The sequence below is a fragment of the Macrobrachium nipponense genome, chromosome 22 (genome assembly GCF_015104395.2).
Source record: "Macrobrachium nipponense isolate FS-2020 chromosome 22, ASM1510439v2, whole genome shotgun sequence".
Lineage (NCBI taxonomy): Eukaryota > Metazoa > Arthropoda > Malacostraca > Decapoda > Palaemonidae > Macrobrachium > Macrobrachium nipponense.
The window spans coordinates 64,313,803-64,328,816 of NC_087213.1; the positions used below are offsets into that span (position 1 = coordinate 64,313,803).

General features: G+C 37.2%; 1 non-coding gene across 1 annotated transcript; it reads left to right on the plus strand.

The window, feature by feature from the left end:
- Positions 1 to 14,503: 14,503 nt before the first annotated feature.
- Positions 14,504 to 14,575, plus strand: Trnat-ugu (transfer RNA threonine (anticodon UGU)). The gene has a single exon. It is a non-coding gene; the product is annotated as a tRNA-Thr (tRNA).
- Positions 14,576 to 15,014: the final 439 nt, after the last annotated feature.

Sequence of the window (15,014 nt, forward strand, 5' to 3'; positions counted from 1 at the left end):
CACTTTATCAAATCGGTTATCGTGGTTTATCTTGAGAGAATGGCATTCTTAGGGAAGCTAAGTTTAGTAAGAAGGGACATAATTGGCCACGATCACGGCTTTTACTTTGTTACACCTGTCAAACCATTTACAGTAATACGCCCAACTTAAGTGATTAAGAGTTGCACCAACTTTGCATAGGAACCTAACTAATAATCATACGCGAGTTCTTCACAATATAGTATGAACATTTGCGAATCCTCCAAAAACTTATCTGAACGAATCTGGTTATTTTAATAAGACGTGATTTCAGTTTTTCTGGTACAAATTTAGTCCTTTTTATTTTATAAAATATTTGTAAATATAATTTAATTTTTTTAATTGGTTTCATGTGCAATAACTGCCTTCCTAGGAAGTATTATAATTTAATATTCAGCAAGTGATAGTTTTCTTTTGATTCACTTTATTGAACGTGAAATCACTCTCATTAAGCTCTAACAATGAGCTCCCAGTAAGCTCATGACTAATAAATGAACTCGCTGTAGGGACCTCATGCGGTGCACTGTAGGCATTACTTATGGTTCTTTGCCGCTGCCTTTAGCCCCTAACTGCACAACCCCTTTCGTTCATTTTACTGTACCTCCTTTCATATTCATCTTTCTTCCCACCCTCTCCTAATACTTGATTCATAGTGCAAATCAGAGGCGTTTCTCCTATTACACCTTCCAATCCTTTTACTATCAATTTCCCTTTCAGCGCTGAATGACATATTATGTCCCAGTGCTTGGCCTTTGGCCAAAATTCTACATTAAACTCCTCCAAAAATTCTACTGAAGTGTTTAGGTTGATACAAAAGGTAATTACAGCACCTGCAATTAGTCTAGGTATATATATTCTTTTACAAGATGCGATACCCATTCACAAAATTACTGCACTTTTCAAAGATGATATACCTTCAGAAATTTTAATTTCTGAAGTACGTACCAGTAGCATACTACAATAATATAAGTTTTCATGCTTTCAAGTGTAAAACCGGTATGGAATTGGGTATACTATTTATATTTTTGAAAATATGATCTACAAAGGCAGTAAGAAATTCGCGGTGGCTATCACTAATACCCCCACCCCATGGTCACAAGATGACGTTGTTCAGTCTTGCTGCCTTGATAAAATTAATTCGTTAATGTACTAGTTAAACACATCAGAGACATAACTAAGACTTGTCGTTCTGTGAAAATTATTCTTAACCTTGGAGGAAAGTGCTGGTGCAATCTGTAACTACAGTACATACAGTTAATGTACAGCACATACAGTTAATGTACTTTCACAAGAAACAATAATGCTAAGCGGTCATCTTCATCGTACTAAACAGCTAATTCATCATAATCTGCAACATTCATCACTGGTGAGTACCTATACTTATTTTTCATTATTATTATTTACAGTCCAATACATTTTTAATTTACATAAGGAATGTACGTGTATTTCTCTCTGTGTAGTTAGTCTTCACAATAGTACTATATGGTTTTAAATTAATTAAATTTTACCTCCATCCTCTGGCCTAAAGTCTATATTCAATTCAGACTGTAGAGAAGCCAGGTAAAATTTGTGGCTTTGTTACTATCTGCTGCCTTGCCATGTCTTTGAAAACTTTGGTCACGGTTTGGTGGCCTGACTACATCACAACACCACAACAAAGAAAAAAACAGTCAAAGCTTTTACTGTTATGATGAAAGGTGTGAGAAGTATAGTTGGTGCCTGCAGTATCAGTATTAAACATATCCTATATGCTTTACCTTACTTTGCAGTGTCATTAGCTGTGACCTATGTTGCAGACGAAAGTGTAAGTTTACAATGTTAGTTGGTAAGAATGAAAATTTTCATTATTTAGCCATGATTCTTTTCATTATTTATCCGTGTTTGAAGCTTGACGCAACTGTCTTGTGATTTAGCAATGGTTTGAGCTATAGCATAGTAAAATACCGGCAAAAGACTGCAAAGTGAATTTCAGTCAAAAGTGTTTGCCTAGTTTATCACGACTATCAAAGTGGCGGAACGTTTTGAACGGTGTAGTGGTGAGTAGCATGTAATATATTTTGCATGATTATTGGTATGAGTAGCTCACATACAAAATACTGGTACGTAAACCACTATTGTACATGTCAAGATGGAATAAGATAATCTTATTCCATCTTGGTACATGTAGGCCAAGTAATTTCAACGGAGCGCGAGTTTCGTTCAAAATTTCAAAACTTTTCAAGAGGCACGTGTAACAATATCATCATCTGTGTTTTGCAAGTAAATGGCAGATAATTTTTCTACATGGCCTAGTTCTGGACAAAGTGAACAAGCTTATTCTTTGATTCAAATACACCAGTACCTGAGAGTGACATGGCTGCCTGGGACTGTCCTAGCCTATATAGGGATGGTTGCTCCTCCACATGTAAAGAACTAGGGACAAATTGTTAAATCATCTCGGATATGAGGACAAAGAAGTAATAGCTTTTCTCTCAAGGCAAGGGCTAATATCAAGATCACCGAGATAGAAGGCCTGTTCGATGTTTTGTGACGAGCAAGGGTGGTCCGAGATGCTAGCACTGACTACGCTGCCAGACGAAAGAAATGAAACAAACCCTCGCCAAAATCTCATTTTTGGTCTGCCAGTTATTAATTTACTTATTTTCTCGTCTACACTAATTAGTGTACACTCGACAAGAAAACTGAAGATACAGTTTTCATTAGCTTTTGTTCATCCAATTTCCCATTTGTTTTTACTGAAAAGACATATCGCTAAATTTACTCTGGAATATGAAAATATACTGCAAATTATATCATATAAGTTAAAACTGCAAAACAACACCGTTCAGATACTTAAAAACACGATATATGTCCAAAGTAATTGGAATTTCTCAGATGGGTTCGTTCATAGAGATCTGGTAGATAGAATGTGAATTTCTGATTTTAGTACTAAAGTTTCACGACGACAATATTTACTCGTTTTGCTTCATGAACGGGGATATATTGCATCATCGTAAGTGGTGAATGCAATTATTTTAGTTTCTCCAAACTTATGTTTGTAGTCCAAAGCGATTAAAGTTAGCTGACGTCAATGGCAGTCAATGTTGCGACGGCTAAGGTAGGTTGAACAAATCTAGTTGCATCCGCAAGAGCGTTTTCTATGATGTTGAGGAGGAGCCCTAGAACTTCGAGCGGGAAAGCGCAAGTACTGGATACTGGCTAACGTAACGGATTTCACACTTTGATTACTTTGACGTTGACATGGATCGAATGCTAGTTGCTGTTTACAAAGCTACTGTCTTTAAACATAAATCTTAATCAAGGTTAAAGTAGCATGTCAGCTCAAAGATTTTCTGGCTATATGCTCCTATTACAAAGCAGTTCGTAGTAGCCTACAGCCCTACACGACTGCATTTCTTTGCCGCGAGGCTGAAAGATCTCCCACGATATAAAACTTTAATTGCCTGTGCAATACATATTGAGTTATTTGTGGTAATAAATATTTTTACTTAACACAGCTTTTTTCGTGAATGATTTGTGGATGAAACCCGATGTTCAAAAGTAAAGACTATATATATCAAGAGAGCAAGAATGACCGCACCCTGTGTCTAAAATTTTCCCAGTCTTTTTACAATCTTTGAATGCTACCTACGGCAACTGTCGAATGTAATCAAGATTAGGGTATGAATTTCTTAGAGAATTTACTTGATTATTATGATCCTTCAAATTTTATCTAGCATAGTGTAGCATGATCTTGGCAGTCATATCATATCGCGCAAGCATAGGCCTATCGATAGAGATACTTAATTCATTATATTTTCTTCTGCCTTTCCCCGTCACAAGTCCGCCATCAGTACTTTAATTCTCTCTCTCTCTCTCTCTCTCTCCACTTCTAAAATATACTTTAAAAATATATATATCACTCAATCTCCGAAAGAAAATATAATGAAATTAAGTAGCTATAAATAGGCCTAAGCTTTCACATGAACAGATTTTGCTCCTCTCTCTCTCTCTCTCTCTCTCTCTCTCTCTCTCTCTCTCTCTCTCTCTCTCTCTCTCTCTCTCTCTCTCTCTCACTTTTGAAACATTTGAAAAAATACTGTCACTTAATCTCTCGAAGTAAATATAATGAATTAAGTATCTCTATCGATAGGTCTATGCTTGCGCGCTCTCTATCGTCATAATATTTCATTCTTTATTGTATTGTTCCTCACGATTTCCACAAGTACTGCCCAAATTTTAAAATCCTTTCTCTCATTGTTTAAGATCCGTCTTTAATTACGTATGAATTTTACATCAGTTTAGTGTCAAACATTACTAATAAATAAGGTTTCACAGTAGGTTTTAAAAAAGGATGATCGTTATTCTATCCTGAACTGACGTTACCAAACCAATATTAACGAATAATATAGAACCAGTTTCTACATTCAAGTATAAATGATTATAGGACCTCAACAGTATCTTTATGGTGCAAAGTTGATGGAAATCTAGAAAGCAACAAACGCTATGATTTTGAAGCTCCGCCCCCTTTCAAGAGTTGCCAGGTGTGGCATTATTGAACAATATATGTCCGAAGATTTAAAAAAACTGTATCTTAACTTTCCTTGCCGAGTGTACACCAAATAATACTTACTCGAATTACAAGTTATAAGATTAATATAAAATGCTGAGCCAAAACAATTTGTTTAGTTACAATACAGTATATCAAAGAATAAACAACTGCATAGGTTTACATCACAAAAAAAAAAAAAAAAAAAAAAAAAAAAAAACTTTCTTTCTACTATATGTGAATGAAATCATTCTCTCTTACATACAGTCATTATTTGATATTTAAATTTTCTTACTTTTCTTGGCTACAATAGTTATTTTATTGAACAACAATTACTCTATGAAACGTTAGTAGAAACCCATATACAGTAGTTAATTTCTATGTTTTTCTGTACTATAACCTTCATTACTTATTGGGCAGCTTATGTATTATTTACCTTTTGACATTTAAACGTTTAAATTCATGATTGTCGACCAAATGTAAAATTTTGACATTTGCATCCTGAATAAAAAGGGAGTGATTTTTTCCAATAGTTAGTAAAGCTTGAACGATATATTTATTTTGATATTTGTAATGATAGTGTATATGAATGTTCATTGAGTAAACATCTATATCATGAAGTTTTTCAAAGGGCTGAATGGTGCATAATTAATTCAGTTTTCCAAATTATTGACATCTAATTGAGGTAACTTCTTTGTTTTATTTATAACTTTCTGGCCAAGCCAATTGTTCCTGAAATATTTTAACAATTTTACTGAAACACACGAAAAAGGGCATTTGTTACTCTCAAATGGGTGAGGATACACTTTAGACAGCTGTGGAATGCTGGGAAAACGGGACATTGCTTTACCAATGATAGCATTATGATGTTACAATGCAAAATACTGTAAAAATGATTTTTTCCAAGTCTATAATTACCTTCTTCAGTGTGCAGCGCAGAACATCGGCTTTTATGCTTTAATTGGGAATTTGTGCTATTTAACTTTACCTGTTCAACATAAAGTAAAATGCATCTGTTGCAGCTTCACTATAGCCAAAGGATGAACCAACAATATTTTTGCATTTATAATGAAAATGTGGTATTAAGTAAGTGAGTTTCATCCATCATCAGTATCACTATTTTGTCATTGGGTAGTAATGATTTACATTTGCTCCTAATGTACATAAGAAAATTTTTTGAGTTCTTTTGTTATGATGCTGGGCAGACCTGTTTGAAAAAACACTCTCCTGATGGTACAGTAACTTTGAGGGGAACAACTATAGGTACAACAAAAACACGATATTACCAGCTTTGAAGAATAATAAAATTTATTCGGTCATTATCTATAGCTAAAATTATTGCCAAAAATGAAATAACTAATTTTATAACAGCAATGCATTATATATTGCAGTGTTAGAAATACATTCAGCAGTATCAGCTCTCTGGAGTTATTGAATATCTGCTTAATGACATTTGTATCATGAACCTCTGTAGGAATCTTGAGATCGAAGTGACTTACTTCAGTGACATTTGTTTTTTGTTTGTTTGTATGGTGCTTTTACTTTGCATGGAACCAGTGGTTATTCAGCAACAGGACCAACGGCTTTACGTGACTTCCGAACCACGTCGAGAGTGAACTTCTATCACCAGAAATACACATCTCTGGTGATAGAAGTTCACTCTCGACGTGGTTCGGAAGTCACGTAAAGCCGTTGGTCCCGTTGCTGAATAACCACTGGTTCCATGCAGCATAAAAGCACCATACAAACAAACAAACTTCAGTGACATGAAAAATGCATGTACTGTACAGTTAGGCTTAACTGTAGGTAGGGCATTGTGGCATAAGTATGGCATTTCATTAATCTTTACTGAAGTTTTACCTGTGGAAGAAGAAAGATGGTCTTTTAATATTTTTACGTGTATATATGAGCACTGAAACCTAGTAATGCAATTAGGTTAGGTTAGTAAAATTTCTAATGTAGGCTCCTGTTTTAAATCTGTAACCCTTAAGATACTATGCCAGTCTACTTTTTTTACCCTAACCCATCTAAGCCCAAAAGGCTTGTCCCATGCCTTTGACTATTGCCAATGGAAACTTGCTTATTTCCCCACACTAGCTAGGCTACACTGGGAGTTCTTTAACTTAGGCTAGCCTTTACCTATTCGACTGTTAAGCATTGGTTGACATGAATTCCTACTAAAATTCAATGTAGGCTAAACCAGTCTTTCTATATATTGTACCTGACATTGTTGTTCACAACTCCTACTTAGAATGCAGACTATTTATATTGCAGTCGAAAGTAATCCAGAGAGAAAAGTCAAATAGGCAGTACCTGTTGCAATGAACTTATTGCTGAGTTTATCTGCTTACCACAGTAAGTTCGTCCAAAAAAGGACACAAGATGTACCCATGGCTTGCTACCTCATGATGCGATATAAGTTTTATGTTCCAGTTCATAAATAAAACAATGGAACCACAAAAAGACCTCGTGTCCAAGTGATGTAAGGGAAGGAAGATCGAGAGTCGGACTCTGAAGTGAGTGGCCAGTCACTCGCGTCGGAGAGTCCGACCACCAGGGTCGACGTCATTACATCACATCGAACAGGACTTCTATCTTGGTGGTCTTGATAGAAGGCCTGTTCGATGTGACGTCATGACGTGATGACGTCGACCCTGGTGGTCCGACTCTCCGACGCAAGTGACTGGCGACTCACTTCCGACTCTTAATCTTCCTTCCCTTACATCACTTGGAGACTAGGTGTTTTCATGGTTCCATTGTTTTATTTATGAACTGGAACATAAAACGTATATCGCATCATGAGGTAGCAAGCCATTGATACATCTAGTGCCCTTTTTTTGGACGAACTTACTGTGGTAAGCAGATAAACAGCAATAAGTTCACTGCAACAGGTACTACCTATTTGACTTCTCTCTGGATGACTTTCGGCTGCAATATAAATACAGTCTGCATTCTAGGTAGGAGTTGTGAGCAACAAGGTCAGGTACAATATAAAGAAAGACTGGATTAACCTACATTGAATTTTAGTAGGAATTTATGTCAACCAATACCTAACAGAGTCGAATAGGTATAGGCTAGCCTAAGTTAAAGAACTCCCAGTGTAGCCTAGCTAGTGGTGGGGAAATACTATGTAAGTTTCCTTTTGAGCCTAGATGGGTTAGGGTGAAAAAAAGTAGACTAGCATAGTATTCTAAGGGTTACAGGTTTAAAACAGGAGCCTACATTAGAAATTTCACTAACCTAACCTCATTGCATTACTAGGTTTCAGTGCTCATATATACACGTAAAAATATTAAAAGTCCATCCTCCTCCTTCCACAGGTAAAACTTCAGTACAGATTAATGAAATGCCATTAGTATATCTTAGTTTTACCAGACCACTGAGCTGATGAACAGCTCTCCTAGGGCTGGCCCAAAGGATTAGATATTTTTACGTGACTAGGAATCAATTGGTTACCTAGCAACGGGACCTACAGCTTACTGTGGGATCAGAACCACATAGTATCGAGAAACAAATTTCTATCACCAGAAATAAATTCCTCTGGTTACGCGTTGGCCGAGCCGAGAATCGAACTTCGGACCACCGGATTGGTAGCCGAGCGGGAAATGCACTCGGCCAACGTGGAACTAATGAAATGCCATACTTCTGCCACAATGCCCTACCTACATTTAAAGCCTAACTGTACAGTACATGCATTTTTCATGTCACTGAAGTGTCATTCAGGAAATCTCAAGATTCCTACAGAGGTTCAAGAATCATGATACAAATACCATTAAGCAGATATTCAATAACTCCAGAGAGCTGATACTGCTGAATGTATTTCTAACACTGCAACATATATTGCATTGCTGTTATAAAACTAGTTATTTTATTTTTGGCAATAATTTTAGCTATAGTTAATGACTGAATAAATTTGATTATTCATCAGAGCTGGTAATATTATGTTTTGTTATACCTATACAGTAATACTTTGGGTTACGAACCGATTAGTATACAAATTTTTTAACTTACGAAGTGACGCCCTCATTCTGGAATACGAATTTCACTTGGAATACGAATGCGCGAATTCCCATCATGGGAGGCCGCCTGCTTTGTTTACATCGGACATCGGTTGAGCATGGGACCTGTGAACGCATTTTTTTCGGCCGAAACTTAACGCCAGCTTTGTTTACATCGGACATCGGATGAGCGTGGGATCTGCGAACGCAATTTTTTCGGCCAAAACTTAACGAGGGTCACGTGACTTCCTCCCACACATCCCTTGACCCTTTTTAAACCATAACTCTTTCACTATCTCGCTGGCGGTAAGATTGAACGCATCTGTCCGTGATACGCTCTTCAATTTGCTTAGTGATATGCGCACGTGTTGTGTTTCCGTGATAGTGCTTATACATTACTATTACCCAAATACTAAAGACAATGGCTCCCAAGATGACGAAGGCAAGCAGCAAGAAGGAAAGCATAAGAAAGAAGGAGATGATTACAGTCAAAATGAAGAAGGAAATTATCCAAATGCATGATAAAGGCGAGCGCGTGAAAGACATTGCAGCATTCTTCAAGCGGTCGCAATCAACGATCTGCACTATTTTGAAGAAAAAGGAAGAAATTAAAGCCAGTAAAGCATCAAAAGGTGTCACAGTATTGACGAAACAACGGCCTTATATTCTCGACGATGTAGAAAATTTGCTCATGGTTTGGATAAACGAGAAGCAGCTGGCAGGAGATTCCGTAAGTGAGAGCATCATTTGCGAAAAGGCTCGTAAGAGTGCAACAAATTTGTTTATCGCGATAATGGGGTGGGTCATTTCTATAAAATTTTAAAGAACAGGCAAAAGCAAGCCTCCATAGAAAAATATTTTTTCAAAATTGTGAAAGACGACAGTGTCGCGTAAGCATAAAATTAGTGATCGTAGTGAACGGTGCTCTCTAGAGAAAGAACCAGAAAGTCTTCCAGAAGTGTTCACGGAGGGAGATTTCCCCCCCAAGCCCTAACCCTCTCCTCCTCCCGTCTCCGTCAAGCCAGCAGCCACACTTGCCAAAGGTAAAGTTCAGGTTTTACTGTGCATACATATTAAATCTAGTGTTTATATTTAATTTCATTCTTCAATTTTATAATTTTATGTAAATCCTACACGAATTTTCAACCTTAGTGAACAAAAATAAATGGAAAAATATGAATTGAAATGGTCATTCATGGTCAGGTGGAACGCATTATTTGCTTTTTATAACATTCTTATGGGAAAATCCATTTAGGTTACGAATTTTTTAGGTTACGAAGCAGGTTCTGGAACGGATTAAATTCGTAACCCAAGGTATTACTGTAGTTGTTCCCCTCAAAGTTACTGTACCATCAGGAGAGAGTTTTTTCCAACAGGTCTGCCCAGCATCATAACAAAAGGACTCAAATTTTCTTATGTACATTAGGAGCAAATGTAAATCATTACTACCCAATGACAAAATAGTGATACTGATGGTGGATGAAACTCACGTACTTACTACCACATTTTCATTATAAAGACAAAAATATTGTTGCATTTTACTTTATGTTGAACAGGTAAAGTTAAGTTGCACAAATTCCCAATTAAAGCTTAAAAGCTGATGTTCTGCACTGCACACTGAAGAAGGTAATTATAGGCTTAGAAAAAATCATTTTTACAGTGTTTTGCATTGTAACATCATAATGCTATCATTGGGAAAGCAATGTCCTGTTTTCCCAGCATTCCACAGGTATCTAAAGTGTATCCTCACCCATTTGAGAGTAACAAATGCCCTTTTTCGTGTGTTTCAGTAAAATTGTTAAAATATTTCAGGAATAATTGGCTTGGCGAGAAAGTTATAAATAAATGAATGAAGTTACCTCAGTTTGATGTCAATAATTTGGAAAATGAAATTCATTATGCACCATTCAGCCCTTTGAAAAACTTCATGATATAGATATTTACTCAATGAACATTCATATAAACTATCATTAAAAGCATTATCTCCCTACACCTTTGAGAGACAAAATGTTCATTCAGTTTTACAAATATCCAATGAATATATCGTTCAAGCTTTACTAACTAATGGAAAAAATCACTCCCTTTTTATTCAGGATGCAAATGACAAAATTTTACATTTGGTCGACAATCATGAATAATAAACGTTTAAATGTTAAAAGGTAAATAATAGATAAGATGCGCAATAAGTAATGAAGGTTATAGTACAGAAAAGCAGAAATTAACAATATGAGTTTCTACTAACGTTTCATTGAGTAATTGTTGTTCAAGAAAATAACTCTTGTAGCCAAAGAGAAAGTTAGAAAATTTAAATACAAAATAATGACTGTATGTAAGAGAGAATTATTTCATTCACATATAGTAGAAAGAACCATGTTTTTTGGTGATGTAAACCTATGCACTGCTGTTTATTCTTTGGTAGACTATTGTAACTAAACAAATTTTTTTGTTTCAGCATTTTATATTAATCGTATAACTTGTGTTTCGAGTAAGTATTATTTGGTGTACACTAATTAGTGTAGACGAGAAAATAAGTAAATTAATGACTGGCAGACCAAAAATGATAGATTTTGGCGAGGGTTTGTTTATATTTCTTTCGTCTGGCAGCATAGTCAGTGCTAGCAGCTTGGACCACCCTTGCTTACGTCACAAAACATCGAACAGACCATCTATCTTGCTAATACACTATATAGTCAGCAACATAAAGTATGTATAGTCACTCAAAAATATTTTGCAGCATATTTCAAAACTTTTTGGACAACAACTTATAACAGTGACGTCTGGCACTGTTATATTTGGCAACTCTATTGTAAGCGCTTGAAAGAACTTGACACCACTGGTGCGTCAGGAAAATTATCTGGAGGTTTCCTTAGACCGATATTTTTCTGATATTGTTTTTATACTATACTTTACTTGATTTAAAGGATGTTACTATAATATTTAAAAGGTCGTCACTGTTCTTGTGTTTTAATATTTTTATCCCCAAAGGCCATCACTATCTTAGGTTTTATCTCCTTCATGTGTATGAACTTTGTAGACATAAGGCTACGACCGTTATAAGTTGAACTTAACCTGGACTCACATTGGCGATCCAAGCCAGCGACCATCGAAATGGCTTGGTTTGGCGTTAGTCGTGGACATTGAGCTTACGACACCAGCATGAAATTCAAGACTTGGATAGTCGTATTACACTGTCGCCGATGATCTTGGCCACACCCACTTTTAAATGGTTTTTTGGGGACGACGACTTGACGTAAAGGAAATTACGTCAGACGTAAGATACATGCCAAAATACGCGACGACATTACGATGTTCGTACACTGTCTTGAACATGTTGGATTGTATGTAATTCGTCACTCGTTCCTGTTCCAGGAGCTGACAGAGGCACAAGATGGAAGACCAGAAATTTGTGAAAGACCAGGAATATTTTAATCTGATATTTGACAACATACATGATACTGAATTGGCACTGGCCATGTTGGATCATTACTATACTCTTTTGCAAAGGGGTTGCTGAGAATTCCGCACTCATTCCCGTTCCAGGCGCTGACAGGCACAAGATGGAGGACCAGGAATATCTGAAGGTGATAGTTGACAACTTACATGATCCTGAATTAGTACTGACCATGTTGGATCATTACTATTCTCTGTTGCAGTTAAGAGTAATGAAGTGCCTGCTGCACGCATGAAAGCGCAAGAAGCCAAAAAGACGTAAGAGGTGATGCTGGATGTGGTCCTTCTTACAAAGAAGAGAGGAAAAGTTACTACGACAACCTGATGAAATAATTGGCAATCGAAACTCCAGGACTGTATCGGAACTTTACCAGGATTAAAAAGTAGCTTTTCGATGAAATTGTTGAACGGGTCTCGCCCTATGGTGAAATCATACCCTGCACGATGTTCCAGATGACAGAGCTAACTGGGGACTATGAAAAGAAACTGCAGACCTAATGAAAAACTTGTTTGCAACAGAGGCGGAAGTTAAAATTATACGTAAGGTACGACGGCAAATGGAAACCAAGTTTGAGCAGATATAAAGGATATAATAGCCAGAATGTCCTCTTAATTTCTCGAATTCTTCGCGCTTTTTCGGATACGCTTGTCACTACTATATACCTTGGTCACTACAAAGCCGTAAGATCCAATTTCAAAGAAATATGAAGAATTTTCCGCTCCCGGACATCATAATTTCTGTGAATTTGGATATTAAGGCTTCATATTGATAACTGTATTCAGTACGAAGCCTTAATATCCAAGTTCACAGAAATTATGATGTCCGGGAGCAGGAAGTTCTTCATATTTCTTTGAACTTGGATCTTTAGGCTTTTTAGTAAAAATTGTATCCAAAAAAGCGCGAGAAATTAAGAGGGCAGTCTGGCTATTACAATTAAATATAACGGATCTTTCTAGACAGTGACCCCCAAAGGGTTTCAACACGGAATGTATCCACCTTTGCGGCGTGTTTAGTGCAAGGCCGTTGGGGATTATCGTAAAAATATATAGAAAATGTTGTAACTATCATAACCGTAAAACCATAAAAAAGATAGTATAAATATAAAGATAAGACCCTCTAGTTATATTAGTCCCAGATAACGACCCCCGAAAACCTTTGGGGGTCAAGATTTTAGGAAAGATCCCAAACTGCAATATACTTAATGAAAAACGTTGTTTGCAAGAGGAAAAGATTAAATTAAATGTAACCAAGTAACTGGAAACCAAACGTGAGTAATTGATAGTAGATGGGAAGAGTCAGTGTGTACAGATAAAGTAAGAAGGGCAGTAAGGTGAGTGCCAAGTACGAAGTGACTCAAGTGCCATTGCCCCTTCATGTACTACGTAGGTGTTGCTGCAAAATACGAACTGATAAAGTAAAGCCGTTGATCCCGTTGCTGAATAACCACTGGTTCCATGCAACGTAAAAACACCATACAAACAAACGAACTGATAAAAAGACGGATCAGAGTGCTCCGAGATACTTTTGTCAAGTAGAAAAACTGGAGGAGGACAAAGATCGTGAACAGAGTGTATAATTCAAGCGTTTTTGTAAGGAGAAAGAAAGGGAGACCAAGAAAATGCCGGGAGGGCCTTCATGTCCAGGATGTGCAAGTGTGTGTGTGTGTACAAAGGTGAATGGCACAATGTGTATAAGGGGTTTGGCCTTCTTGCTGCCTGAGACTTCACTGTAGATGCATGAAGTGGGTCATGTTTTGAAATTGCCTGCCTAGACAGTTCACCCATAATTTGGCAGTTTAGGGTATGAATGTGACAGAATGCAACGTGGTTTTTATTTTTCTCCAGGGAGCACACACAGGCGCCTGCAACATATTTCTCAGTTGGGGGGGGAGGGGGGGGGAATAAAATCTTAATACATACGTGGATATTTTCCGGTATCAAGCAGATAAACACCCCTTGGAACTATAGTAGATTCACATCAACCGTGCATTTGATGTCTAGGCCCGTCCTTTGCGACGTTCCTGATTGGCTGTTGATAAGCCAATCACAGGGCTGGAAACTTTCTCTCGAGAGAGAGTTCACGTGGGCAGGGTGTATGTTCCACCTCTCCAGAGGTATGCGTTCGAAAGACATATCCCTGAGGAGAGCTGGAACATACATCCTGCCTATGTGAACTCTCGAGAGAGATTGAGTTTCCAGTCCTGGCCCCTGTGACAGCCAATCAGGAGCGTCGTCGTAAGGGACGGGCATAGACATCAAATGCACGGTTGATGTGAATTTACTACAGCAGGTTTATTCCAAAAACAGTATTAGCGCCTGCACTTCTTTAATGAGTAAAGCAATTACACACACATATATATATATGATTTCCAAGATTTCACAGGGGGCAAGGGTACCCCTTGTCCCTACGTGCGGGCACCCATGAGAACACTCACTGTTGGGGGCAATAACCACACACACACACACACACATATATATATATGTATATATATAACTTATGTAGGCAACAGCCTCCTTAGCTCAGGGGCAGAGCACTGGTCTTGTAAACCAGGGGTCGAGAGTTCGATTCTCTCAGGGGGCAATTAGTGATTTTGATAGTCATAAAATTATCAACATCATTACTAATTAGGCGCTACCAGTCAAGGAATCTATAAGGATTAGCAAAAAAGAACGTTAGCATCATTGTCAAGCGAAGTTAAGAGTACCAAAAATTCTAAGGATGAATAGCAAATTTCCCAGTATGTGGCCAAGGTCTTAAACATTATCCTATTTCTTTGTGGTTGATAACGAATCACGGCGTGCTACACAGTAGATATCTTTACAACCGATAATAAAAATGGGTATCGGCAACAATTATGCATCAAAGCAATTCACACATCATCGACAGGATACTCCGATTTACAGTGGACACTCATTTTCCGTTTTATAATTCCCAGACTCATTGGAACGTTAATGGAATAGTAGTAACTGTAGGCTAGATTTTTGGAAACGAGGACAACCGACATACAATATTTATTGAT